Source organism: Python bivittatus, unplaced genomic scaffold, assembly GCF_059951505.1.
Source record: "Python bivittatus isolate LINGU-HERP-01145 unplaced genomic scaffold, Pbiv_v1 ctg000080_np1212, whole genome shotgun sequence".
NCBI lineage: Eukaryota > Metazoa > Chordata > Lepidosauria > Squamata > Pythonidae > Python > Python bivittatus.
Genome location: NW_028277035.1, coordinates 68847829 through 68862633, shown reverse-complemented (window position 1 = coordinate 68862633; position 14805 = coordinate 68847829).

Sequence of the window (14805 nt, the reverse complement as noted above, 5' to 3'; positions counted from 1 at the left end):
AGGAGTACCAGAGCTTTGGCTAGATTGAGAAATTAAGAAAACATGTGGATTCTGTCATCAGGAGATGAGCTTGACTAAAAGAATCTTTTTTTAAGTATCTAGAGGGGAAAGAGAGCCAGTTTGTTGTAGTGGTTAAGCCATCAGGCTAGAAACTGTGAAACCATGAGTTCTAGTCCCCCCTTAGGCATGAAGCCAGCCTGGTGACCTTGGGCCAGTCACTCTCTCTCAGCCCTAGGAAGGAGACAATGAGAAACTACTTCTGAAATCTTGCCAAGAAAACTGCTGGGTCTAGACTAGGCAGTCACCAGGACTCAACACTGACTTGAAGGCACCCCACCCCCACCCAGAAAGAAAAAAAAAAACTCCATAATATGGGCTCTTACACATGTCCAGTCAGACTCACTTCAAGTGTTCCTTCAACACTTGACTCCAGGTATGTCTTCTGGCACTTCATCTCCTGGAGCTCCTTGAGAGGAGCCAAGGTGCACCCCGGGATTGATGCAGAGAGAGTGGCCATGCAGAAGCAGTATGATCTAAGGCCTTGCATTGCAGGCAGTGACTAGGGCCTCAACCAAACCTCCTACCAGATCCTCAGGGAAAATCCCAAGCTTTCTCTGTATCCCCAGTGGGTCCATCAATCTCCTGGATGAGCCAATCAAACAGCCCCTGTCTCCCTGCAGGAAGAGGTGACACCAGTGAGCTGAAAGGCAACCAGAGAGTGATGTGTCCATGGCAATGGTCTGATGTTAACGTCTTCCACTAGCAAATCACATCTCAACCACCCCGCGAGAAAAACCAGGCCTAGCATGCAGCCTCTGGTACATGTCAAGCTATTGATGACTTGAGACAGATCCATGGTTGCCATGGTGGCCACAAACTCCTGAGTTGCCCTGGGCTCAACATCACTGGGTAACAAATTGAAATCCCCAAGCACCAACAGCCTTAGGGACTCTATTGCCAAACCAACATTTGCAAATATTCAGCAGTGGAATGAACATTAAGGGAGAATCAGCTGGTCCCAACAGCTGAATGGTTTTATTTTATTTGTCAATTGTCTAGTTATCACTGCAGCTCCAGACTGCCAGCCCCATAGGTCCTAGTAAGGAAAAAGTATTAAACATAGCTTAGACATTTAACTATATTTCTTTGTTTATCAATCTTACATTTGATAAAGAGGACCATGAGCCATAAAAGTTTATATAATAAGGTATTTATTAGTCTTTAAGGTGGCACCAAACATAGCAGGGACCTGTCCAGGCACTGGCCAGGTGTCAATGCTGACTTGAAGGTACCAAAAAAAAAAAAAATGTAGGAAAGAATTAGAACAAATGGGTGTTTTAACAACTTGAAGAAATATAGGGACATTAGTATGCAGAAGTAGAGATAGGGGAAGTGGAAGGACCAGTGAGGAATCCATTTACAAATAACAGGCAGAATAATAATGTAATGTCAAATATGGAATCTTATGTGTAATACTGACTGATTATTCCATGGCTATTTAAAAATTTGTTGGGGCTTATCTTGTAAAATTTGGGATTCTATAATAGAAGTTCATGCCTCCTTTCTCTTGTGTAATTTCAATATTATTGACTGCTATTCCCTTCTGATCAATGGATCTTCCTTTTGGAATCTTCATTCAAATATTCCATAGCTGTTTCTCTGGACTCTTTTACTTACAGATAGTCCTCACTTAGCAGCCACAACTGGGACTGGCAGCATTGTTGTTAAGCAAAGTGGTCACTAGGTGGGAAATCACATGACCATGACTGTGCTTTTCTTTTCCCCACTCCCCTGCCCTTTGGAATACTCACCTTGGTACTGGGACAGCCATCTCGAAACTGAGAAGACTACTCAGCTTCACACCTTTGCTTTTGTTTGCCCTGTAACCACTCCCCTGCCCTTTGGAATGCTCATCCCAGCATTGGGATAATTAACAAGAAGGAAATTAAAGTTTGAATTTGCGTTCATTGGAGAGGAAGGAATTACAGGAGAGTAAGCAGGCACCCAATGGGGGATACAAATTGAAAGGAATGTGGTGGTGCTGGCAGCTTGTGCTTTGCAATGGGGGGAAAGAAAAATAACGAGTGATTTTTGTAGGCAATCTCTCCTGTGCCAATCCCATCCCCCTTCTTGCAGAACAGAGATTGGAGAGGAAGGGATTCCATGAGAGTAAGCAGGCATCACAATGGGGAATACATCAGGCTGTTTGGGTAGCGTGCTTGCAGCCCCCCAGTGGGCTTGGGGCTGTCGGCACCACTGCATTCCTTTCAATGTGTATTCCCCATTTTGTGCCTGCTTACTGTCTTGTAATTCCTTCCTCTCCAATCTCTCTGCTCTGCAAGGGGGGAAAAAACGGAAAATAAGAGGTCAGGCCCAGGACGAGTACTGACTATAATGGTGATCACATGACTGAAGGATCACAAATGCAGGCATTGACCATAAAATCATTTTTTTTAGCACTCTCATAACTTCAAACAGTCAATGAACAAGGCAGTCATTAAATAAGGACTACCTGAATTTTGAATTTATTTTATCTGTTTTTTTGTGGAAGTAAATTCCATGGCTTTCCTCCAAAAGTAATAGATGGAATATTAAGAAGCCCTTCATTCACAGATTCATTCTATATATTAGAAATAAATATATACAGTAGATGAAATAGCTTTGGAATCCCCTTCTCAATGTGATGCCCTCCAAATTAGTTGTGATTTCAGTTTCTGCCACTAAATTGAAAAGTGTCTTAGAAGGTTAATATATTTTATGTATACCTGCAGCCAAGTGTCTTCTAAATTTATACTAGAAGATCAACAACAAGAGTGAAATATTTCTAATAGTACAGACTATATTCATTTATAAGGAATTTTTTTATATACTATTAGTTTATATTCCCTTCATTGGGCTCCTAATATTACTAAAACAAAGAATTCTCCAATTCTACTTTGAAATATAGAAGGTTGATTAATTTTATAATTTTAGATATGTATATTAAAATTTCAACATAACTTTTCAAAACAGAGAATATTAGAAATATATCACAACCTTGTATGAAGCATGAAGAAAAGTAAGTCTAATTATAAACAAAGACATAGTTATTTTGGCCGTAATGATACATGATACTTGAATCTCATCATTTGACATTATGTATGACTTGTTTATTATTTCAAACTTTAAAATGAAAAATTTGTTAGGAATGTTTATAAAAATATTAAAATAATAGGTATGCATTTAATAAGTAACATGCTAATATTCTTACAAGCAGTAGTTAACTAACTGCATATTCACCCATTTGTTAAAATCTTTATCCTTTCTCAATACATTAATTATCCATTTGGTTACTGTTGTGAGAGACCTATTTCTGATAAAGTACACTAATCTTAGAGAAAACAAAACATCTGCAATCATGTTCAATCATCATTGCTGTTTATTTTGTCTTGAGACTGGTCAGCTAATTTAAATATTGTATGATAAAGACCTTTCATATAGGGGAAGGGGACTCTTAACTAGAGTCTTAGCTGCATTAAGAATATTCTTCTCAACTATCAATGATGTAACCCAGTGTTGTCCAAACTTGGCCACTTTAAGATGAGTGGACTTCAACTCCCAGAATTCCCCAGCCAGCAAGATGAGTTGAAGTCCACTCATCTTAAAGTGGCCAAGTCTGGACAACACTGATGTAACCCTATGTTTTTCAAAGTTAGCAATTTTACGATGTGTGGACTTCAACTCCCAGAATTCCCCAGCCACCAGGGAGTGGGGAATTCTGGGAGCTGAAGCCCACACTTCATAAAGTGGCCAAGTTTGAAAAAACACTGATGTGAACACATACCCTGTATTACCACACAAACAGAAGCAAAGCCTCCAGGAAATGGAGAGCAAGAAGATATAAAAAAAAAACCTGTGCCTGCTCAGGAGATTCTACTTCCTGAGGTAGAGAGTGGAGAAATATCTCCATTTCATGGACAGGACCTAAAACAGATTGGGAGGCCAATGAGAAACAAAATGAGAGCAGCAAACAGCACCCTCCCTAGTGTTTTAGTGGGTGGAAATGGTGGGAGCCTCCAACAACATCATCCATGTCCTTTGACTGCCGGTTGAAAAAAAATCTCTTTCCTGCTGCAGCATGAGGTAGCTTTTCTCTGTCAGGCAGAGGTTAGAACACTTGCATAGATGCCTTTATTACCTAAACCATCAGCGCTCTTCTCAATGTCATCATATTGATTTGAAACAATTGGCAATACAATGGAGGCAATAAGGAACTAGGAAAAGATTTGATTTATTTCCTGTATTGTCTAGGTCGGGGGACCTTGTTTTATGGCTTGCCTGTGAACTGCCTACCAACCTGCCCAATCTGGATAAATAAGTCACAACACCGGGGTCACCAGTGGATTTGTCGGCTGAAGCTAAATTACTTTGACAGAAGTCATCTCTCCATCACGTTAGCATTATTACTATGAAACAGACCAGCAACATCCATGCTGAATCTCTCCTAGCCCCTAGTATAACAAGCAGAACAGCTTGCACGGAAACAGAGCTGCCAGAAAGGAAGGAAGGCTTTATTACCCCCTTCAGTAATGAAGAGGGATGGCCTGTGTAAGGCCTAACTTAGGAAAGGTATATATCTGCCATTTGGAACTCTATAAACTGGTTCTGGGTACAATAAACAGCAAGGACGGCTGATGGGGAAAGTACTTATTCTTTGCAGGGAGTTTTTCTCACTCAGAAAAGTGCAATAATGGTTATGTTCACAGGCTGCTATTTGGGGGGGGGGAGGGGGGAGGGGAGGGAAGATAGTCAGGCTGAAACAAATAACTTATAAGTGGCCAGAAAAAGCACCACTGAACCACCAAGAGACCAGGCTGTTTTCTTCCGCCAGATAGCACAGCAAAATAACAGGCTAAAGGTTTAGAGAGGTTGCATATTCTTTCCCCCAATATTTGATTGTTTATCACTCTAGTTTCCCAATATGTTTTTTTTTTCGTGTGTGTGTGTGTTGTTCTTCTTTCATGTGTAGATAATGGCTTTGACCTGACTTCACTCATGGGTATCTAATGGTACTCAAGTGATACACTGGTTGGCGCTGTACATTCCCATGTGCATCATCTACAAAATACATCATTCCAGTTTTGCGAAGCAGAATTCAATGGTGCCATAACGATCAGAATGCATGTATAAAATCCATTTTCAGTTTTAAAAATGCATCAAGTGCAGACAGCGTGGCCAAAAAGAATTTGCTGTACTCTCCATGAGGCGTGACAGGAGCAATTTTTTTCATTCCACATATCTATATATGTGTGTATTGAACAGGACTGAAACTAGATCTGTAGCCGCCAAATGTGCTCCTGAGTCTCTAAGAGAGTCAAACACTGCTCAGACTCTTCAAGAAATAGAGAGCACTTCATGAGTTAAAACAGGACCATGCAACTTTTTGGTGGCTGCAGGCAAGGCTGGATTAAGGCCAACGGATGCCCTCAGCACAACCCTTGGCCTTTCCATTGCTTAACTGACAAAACATTAAGATTCAGTAAGTGCTGAAAGCTAAAGCTGAGAGTGACAGTGAATGAGTTAAAGGCACGATAGCTAGGGGGAAAAACTCTGTGCTGCCCCCCTCCTTCCCTTGGTTAATGCTTATTTTGCTGAATGGTTATTCCAGGACTGGCTGACGGTCACACCTGGTTTTTAGAGGTGTGCTGTCCTACCCACAAAAGGTACACAGAGCATTCATAGAGGATATGGGTAGGCCAAAGTAAAGACTTATTTTGTGCAGTTAATTGATTAAATACAACCACAGTGATTACTTACTTCTAAGTAATATTTTTTCCCCTTTTGTCACATTAAACCTTGCAGTTCAGCAGCAGCATTTATAGTAGCTCTGGGATCGGCAGGCAGCCCTGAGCCACAGGTTGTGAACCACTGTATTAAAATGGAAGGAAAGCCTTGTTGAATAAGATTGTTTCCAGATCGGTCAGTCGCTTATGGGAAGCCCACAAGCAGGATATGAGGGCCATGGTTCTTCCCCACTCATATTTCTCACCAACCAGTATGGAGAAGCAATTCTGACTGGAGACTATTGATAGCTTTTTCATGAATGTCCAGAGGGACAGGCAAGTGATATCATCCATGTCATGAAATCATTACACAAATTATGCAATTAAGTAAACTAAATAATTCAAGTCATTTGTGCTGTGATGCAATGATGTGTGTATCATCATCATGGCTTTTACTAGATGGCTATGGCCTTATCCTCTATGAATTTATCTTATCCCTTTTCCTAAGCCAAATCATTCCAAATTGTCTCAAAGGGAACTTGTTCTATCCCTTTAATCATATTGTTTGCCATTTTCTTCAAAATGTCAAATTCTACAGATCCTTCTAAGGTGCTGTGTGTGTGCACATGTGTGTGTAATAATATATACATTATTAATGGGTCATGCAACTCACAAATTTGCTTAAAAACATTTTGATATTGTTTTATTTTCCACAAATAACTCTCCCCTATGAATGGGCTTTTTTGATGAATTTGGGGATACGTAAAGATATTTCACCTGGCCCCTTCAGTTGAAATTATTGAGAAGAATAGGAATATGAGGAGTAAGAATGTAAATAAGAGCAACTTATCTTGACCACACTGGAGGTCCACCTCTATTCATATGGATTTAGGATCCATTTCTTAATATGCTTGTACAATGGGATCAGAACTGTTGCCAGTTACTTGAGAGAGGGACTAACCTAGCAGAGGGCCAGAATACACCAGTTAAGATCAAAGAGCTGCAAGGACTGGAAGCATTCTTCTAGCTTTTCAGACAATAATACTTCCTGGCTTTATCTGAAGATACCACTGATATAACCTTAGGCCTTTGGCAGACAATGCATATCTTCAGCCAGAGAGATATGGCCTTGCTTTCAGACATCTACAGCAACAAGATCAACAAAAGAGAATATGTTACTCATGATAATACCTTTACTAAAGTAAAAGCCACAAAAACAATCAACAGAGAGTTTGGTGCCACCTTAAAGACTAATAAATACCTTATTATATAAACTTTTATGGCTCATGGTCCTCTTTATCAAATGTAAGATTGATAAACAAAGAAATATAGTTAAATATCTAAGCTATGTTTAATACTTTTTCTTTACTAGGACCTATGGGGCTGGCAGTCTGGAGCTGCAGTGATAACTAGACAATTGACAAATAAAATAAAACCATTCAGCTGTTGGGACCAGCTGATTCTCCCTTAACGTTCATTCAGCTGCTGAACATTTGCAAATGTTGGTTTGGCAATAGAGTCCCTAAGGCTGTTGGTGCTTGGGGATTTCAATTTGTCACCCAGTGATGTTGAGCCTAGGGCAACTCAGGAGTTTGTGCTACCATGGTAACCGTGGATTTGTCCCAAGTCATCAATAGCTTGACATGTACCAGAGGCTGCATGCTAGGCCTGGTTTTTGTCTCAGGGTGGTTGAGATGTGATTTGCTAGTGGAAGACATTAACATCAGACCATTGCCATGGACACATCACTCCCTGATTGCCTTTCAGCTCACTGGTGTCACCTCTTCCTGCAGGGAGACAGGGCCTGTTTGATTGGCTCACCCAGGAGATTGATGGACCCACTGGGGATACAGAGAAAGCTTGGGATTTTTCCTGAGGATCTGGTAGGAGGTTTGCTTAGATCATACTGCTTCTGCATGGCCTCTCCCTCTGCATCAATCCCGGGGTGCACCTTGGCTCCTCTCAAGGAGCTCCAGGAGATGAAGTGCCAGAAGACCTGCCTGGAGTGCTGTTGGAGGAACACTTGAAGTGAGTCTGACTGGACATGGGTAAGAGCCCATATTATGGGGTTTTTTTTCTTTTTGGGTGGGGGTGGGGTGCCTTCAAGTCAGTGTTGAGTCCTGGTGACTGCCTAGTCTAGACCCAGCAGTTTTCTTGGCAAGATTTCAGAAGTAGTTTCTCATTGTCTCCTTCCTAGGGCTGAGAGAGAGTGACTGGCCTAAGGTCACCAGGTTGGCTTCATGCCTAAAGCAGGACTTGAATTCATAGTCTCCTGGTTTCTAGCCTGGTGTCTTAACCACCTCACCAAACTGGCTGTCATATTAGGCATTACCTCATGGCAATCAGGGTGCTAAAACACTAATATTCCTTTGTCCTTGTTGCATCTGCTGATAGTCATCCAGTGGCCCTGTTAAGCATGACCCAGTCCCTATTGCGCAGGCACAATTCTGATATTTGAGATTATCAGTACGGACCTTCCCAACCTTTATGGGCATGTATGAAGACAGTAGGGGCTGTTGAGATGTGTGAAAGCATACATTCAACCAGTTCAATGACTTTCCCTACTTGTTACTTAAAGCAGGAGTGCAGAATGTTAGGCCTCCAGACTTAAATGGCCTCTGGAATTTCCAGATCCAGCCTATAAGAAGTTACTCCTTTTTCCAAACCATCTGCCCTCTTCTAAGGGGCTGAGAAATTCCACTTAGAATTCAGTCTACCTCTGCCAATGTCAAAGAGAACCTTTTGAAGCTTTCAGCTCATTATTCAGAGTGTTGCTTTTTCTGTTCTAATGCTCCTTTGTATGGCATATCTGAATGTTTTATATAGGAAAAAGGTTACTTTGATTGAATGTTTTTCAAGTTAGCCCCTTTTTTCTTTTTCCTTGCTAACAAGATTGTAGGTGACTGCCTCCTATACTCCAGCTCCCTGGGCTGGTAACGTCTTCCTCTCTTCCTGTGCTTGGGCCAGGCCAAGCACAGTGATTACAGAGCTGCTGATAAAGCCAGCTTTTATAACTTTGAAATGACTAAAAAGGAAGGTTAAACCAGGGGAGTGTCCAAGACATTGGGGGGGGGGGAGGATTCAAACCTAGGACAACCCATCACATTCTGCCAAACCATTTCAGGCCAGCCACAATTCTGCAGCAGCGAAATATAGAATGCTTTGGTTGTTCCTGGTTTTGGACAAACCAAATCTGGATAGGGAAGGAGAGCAAAGCTAGTATGTCTTGTCCCCCTCTTTCCCCTCAGCAAGTCCAAGTATGGCATAGCCTAGTGACCCTATCATTCTCCATCTTCTCAGTGCCTTCTGTCTCCCCCTCCTCTCAGCCATCACTTCTGTGGTCCCAGCATAGCTTATTCTATCAGCCCACCAATTTCTGATCTTCCAAGAACTTCTCTTCCTCCCTATTTCTCCTCAGCTGCCATCCCAGATGTCCTTTGCTTTTTTCCATCCTGCTTATCCCTGAACTACTTCTAGAACAATCAATATTTTGGTCTATTGACAGAAGAGATTAACTCCATTTTGGAACACACATGGACTAAAGCGCCCCAGAATAGATGCATCGGTTCAGGCAGGGACAATGCTAAACCACCTATTCCAGCTAGTACCCAAAGTAACAGTTTTACCCCAAAAAAGTTTTATGCATCTCTGTAATAGGCAATCTTGTTAAAATCTCAAAAGATTATAGTATAATCACGTAAAGCATGGAATTGTTCATTTGCAAATGCTTATATTCAAAACCAGGTTAGAAGACCTAGCATAAAAGTAAGGGAAAAAATGAAGTGCTGGTTTGCTATCAAAAATGAGCAGTCATTTAAGAGCATCTTTACAAATCTATTTTGTGAAGAGTTCCAGTTAATTAAATGAATCAGTGGTGACAGTGGACTTGGAAAATCGTATTTTTTCAGTTAGTGCAAAAGCTCAGAGTCAGAAAATGTTGAGTTCAAAATCATATCGAACTTGTTGTTTGCTAGTAAGATTACTTAAAATGGTCTGGAGACTTATTCAATAAACAATTTGCTTTGCTTCCTTCCTTGCTTGCAGGATACTAGCCAAAGAGATACCATGCTCTATAATCTGATTCTTTTAAAGAGATAAATGGAGGGAAATGGAGAAAGGTTAAGAAACTATTTCTTGTCTGATCATAATTTTCAGTCTTGAGGCAAACCATTTCAGAAATTCTATTGCCTGAAATCCTTACATCTAAATGCCAATCCAAATGAGGACAGCCTAAATGTAAAATGTGATGAACTGTAGACTGGAAATCTCTCTTTTTTTCTTTTTAATTAGATTTATTTTAAAATATGCTGACATATCAATTATTTGTAAATATATGACCATATTTATGTGGGTTTTGTGTTTAAAAATACATTTTTGGTGGCAAATTAGTTTTCTCAACCCTAATCAAGATGCATATTGTTTAGAAATAAGTATGTATTTTATGTGGACATTTCATCCTATTGAAAATTTTGAAAGGCTGTCAGTATTGGGATTAACAAATGTTAATTGTACTTCTTTTATTCACATATCAGTCATGTGACAGATGAAGACCAAGAGATTTGTCAAGTATATTTAGGAAAATTATCTTTGCTTGTTTTCATAAAATAATCTTAGGGGAAAGACCTACTTTATACTTAATATTTATAATCAGCATTTCAAATAATTTGGATTTAAATGTAAGCGCCAAAATGAAATGAAAGAATTCCGAATTAGAGGAGAGGTGTAGAGCAGAATTCAACTGTTAATGGAAATAAACAGTTGAATTCTGCTCTGCGCTTCTCCTCTAATTCATGGAAATAGAGGAAAAAGAGTTCCTGCTTGCAAAATTGATGAGAAGTTCCCACTTCACGATATGGGAGTTGAATTTATCAGGAGAAACACAAAAGTAAGCGGGAATTGGGGTACACATGATGTGTGTGTAGCAATACAAGAGACAAAATCAAGGATAAATGAGTGCTGAATGAATGTAGATTGAATACAAAAGTGACTGAACAATGCAAAACAGGTATATGGAAATAATAATAATTATTATTATTAATAAACACCATACAAAATGGAATCATTGCTCAACACTGTCCAAATATACAGCCAAGATATTGCAATGTAGTTTGGACTGGACAAATATGCTACCCTGACCATCAACAGGGGAACAATGCTGAAAATTTAAGGAATCAAGATGCCCAACGATCAAGATAAGATCAAGAGTCTGGATGGAGAAGATCGCTACAAATACCTGGTTATTCTTCAGGCTGACAATATCAAGCGCATGGAAGTCAAGAAGAAGGTTAGTAGTGAATAACACCATCAAGCAACAACATCTGCCTATCTCAGGTCCTTGGGAAGGACTCGGTATCTGCATAAAAATGCCAAATCCAGTCTAAACATCTGGCTGACTGTGCAATAAACCATAATAAATATTATTATTACCCTCAGCATTGACAAAATCACCATCAGTCAATTGCAAAAGGCAGCTTTACCTGGAACAGCTTATATCCTGTGATGATATTTTAACACTCCAAACAACCACATCTGCCTATCCCAGGTCCTTGGGAAGGACTCGATAAGTGGATAAAAATGCCAAATCCAGTCTAAACATCTGGCTGACTGTGCGACCAACAATAATGTATTAAATTTATATGCCATCTGACTCCCAGTGACTAGTAGTTTGATCATTAACAGAAAATGAATGAGTGTTGAATTGGAAAGCAAATATATGAAGGGAGAGGGAATGAGTTGAGAGGAAAAGAAAGTTCAAAAAAGTTGTAGATGGATGAAGTTGATGAGAACTTGAAAAAGAGAGGGGTGAGAAATTTAAAGAACAACAAGCAATGTGTCAAGTGATTCATGGATGCAGTGGTTTGGAAGAATAAAAAGGAATGAAAAGGTAGAAGGAATGGTTTGGTATGAAATAGATTTAGCTATACTTCCTTTCCTTTTTCTTATCTCATATCTTTAATTTCTTTTCTATGCTTTACATAATGTTGCTTACCCCCAAAAGGAACAGTATGATGAGTGTGTATCTATGTATCTATGCTACCTTTCAAGTTACCTTTTTTTCCCCTTTGGTTGAAGCAGTTATCTTATTCCTCCCAATTGTATGGCTGACACTATTTCAAATCTCCCCCCCTCCCCAAGCTCCAGATTAGTGATAGGATTTCAAGAATAATTCATTTTAAAGTTTCATGAATTTGAGAAAATTATTTCCATACTCAGCCACTGAATTAATTAGCTTCTGCTTTTTCTTTTCTTTTCTTTTCCTTTCTGGGAGACTGTGTAGGCAGTCAAATAAAAATGTTGACCAGCAGATTCAATTGGATTTACTTATGAGAGAAATTATGCAGAGGTGTTCACCCAGATTTGTGATCATACTCTTTATATTTTTGCATTGTGTTTTTTTTCGGGGGGGGGAGGGAGATGTAATTCCTTTTAGTATAAAAGAGTTTATGCTGCCAGTTGAGCATGTACTTCCTTGTAGAAAAAAAAGATGAGGGCTTTTTCTTTGGTCGTGGCAGTTACATTTATTCTACAAAATTACACCAATGTATTCAAATGGCACTTGATTTACAATGTACTGTAGTTAATGTTATGCTCTCAATCAACTAGATATAAACTTTTTTTTACTCCTACCACTCTAGACTTCCTAACTCTAGGGGAAAAAAGAAAGACATATCCCTCTTGACAGTTGGGATTTAATACTCTGTAAGGACAGGTTGACACTTACTCTTTGCAAAAAAAAAAAAAAAGCATTCGTACTCTCCATCATGCCAAATGTCAACCCACCTGCAATTTTTTTATTTGTCCCTAGACAAGTTCTGGCAAGATGCCATATCTGTTATCTGAAGTATTGGTTTATTAAAATGTATCTTTCTACTCTGCAAAATGTGACAATTGTTCAGCTTCCAAGTTTAAATATGAAGGTCTTCCAGTTCAAATATTCTAAATGTCTCTCGCATTTTGTTGCTTTCTAAAGATGATCCCCTAAGGTAATTTCTGTCTCTTCTTCAGCAAAGTTACTCTTCTGCAAGTTTTTAATATATTCTTTTACAATAGACCATCTGTAGAATTAGTCTAAATTTGAGGAAGTTTCCCAAACTTGGGAAAATAAGAACAAAGTAATAAAATGAGATGATGTCAGCCCTTCTAGGCAGGCCAGGTCAAGAACCAGATGCCAAAAGAAATAATGGAACTCTACTTACTTACTTACTTTATTTATTTATTTATTTATTTATTTATATTTCAAATTTGTCATCACCCATCTCACTGCAGAGTGATTTTATTGATTTATACTTTAGTGATATAGGCTATAGTAACAGAATCTTGAAAGCCTGACACCATTTTCCCCTTCCTCCCTCTTGTACCAAAGAAAGTTAAGGCGGAGTCACTAAGTTTCTTTCTAATGCCTTCTTATTTTCCCAGGCTTAATTCATTTTTGGCGAACTGCCACATTCCTTCTCCAAGGTCCTCTTTGTGGTTCTCTACAGATGGGACAATATTATTCAAATAGTTAATAGGTTTACCTAAATAATTATAACAGTATCTAGTTCCAATATCATGAGAAGGATGGCCAAGAAGCCATAGATTCAAACTAAGGGAAAGTTGTGTATATCAGGAAATCTTACAATAAGAGCAATAGAGAAAGTTCCCTGCATATTAAAAATACCCACACCCCACACTGAAAAATACAAAGGGGATGGACTTGGCAATACGGTAGAGAGCTTCTGAACTGGAAGAACTAAAAGAATGAATCAAAGCCATATACTTATTGGTATCTATTAGCACTCTTCAAAATGAAAAGATTGCACAATGCCACCCCAAAGCAAACTGCCTGTTTTACAAAGAGGTATGAAATGCAGGAGTTTAACTATTCTGAAATACTTTGAGAGGCAAACAAACAAGTATGGTCCTTCCAGGAAATTTTTGATCTGTCTTACTGACAATATTCTCCTTCAGAGGGTGGAAGAAGACAGTAACTTTCCTCGACTTGATAGTTTCTAATACAAGAGAGTCAAAGAGATGGAAATACTGAGAACATTGCTAGAGTTTTTGATTTTAAAAACTGAATTATTTAACAACTTAATTACTGAATAACTTAAGCTGAATGCAGTCCAATACATATTGTGGACGTTAAAAAAAATGAACAGATTTTAATACATTCAGAATAAAGATAAGTAGGGGAAACTAATGGGAAAAGGAGTCCAAGAGGAATGGGAATTTCTAAAAAGGGAGATATTAAAATAACAATTGCAAAAAAAAAAAAAAAAGTCCAGTGAGGAAAAAAATGAAAGTACAGCAAAAGCCAATGTGGCTTAAATAAAATCATCAAGGAAGAGTGTAAACAGGTAGCCCACAAGTGTAGAGCAATTCTAGAATCACCTAACAGTCACAATGTGCTGAGAAAAGTGAAAGATGCTGAGGGCTCCTTCATTAAATAAAAATGGCTACAAAGGCAGAAAAGGGATAACAAAGAAAAGACAAAGCTACTGTTTTCATCCTCCCCAGTAAGGGGCCATGTGTTCCCCAGGCAATTGTGAAGCTTGACATGGAATATAAATTTATTTTGAATGAATTTAAATCTTCAAGACCAAATGAATTCTATCTTCAATAATCTTTAATAAGGAGCCTGTGGATGATTGGCTGAAAGTTTATATATTAGCATCCAGAAACCCTAGAGACCTGGTGAAGGGATGACTGGAGGGGGGAAATGTTGTCTTTATCTTTACAGACAGTAAGGTTCCATTGAAATAAAAGAGAATTAAGGTTCCAATCAGGCTGGCATTCAAAACCCAAATTCTCCTGGTGCTATTCAGGAAAAGCAAGGAACATGAGGAAGAATCCCTGCCTCTAGCAGTAGCCAATCAAAATGCAGGGTTGGCCTAGAATGGTGTTTCTTAACCTTGGCAACTTCAAGATGTGTGGACTTCAACTCCCAGAATTCCCCAGCATGCTAAGGTTAAAGTTGCTAAGGTTGAAGGCTAGCATCTTAAAGTTGCTAAGGGTTAGAAACACTGGCCTAGAGAAAAGTAACACACAAGTAAAGGTTTTG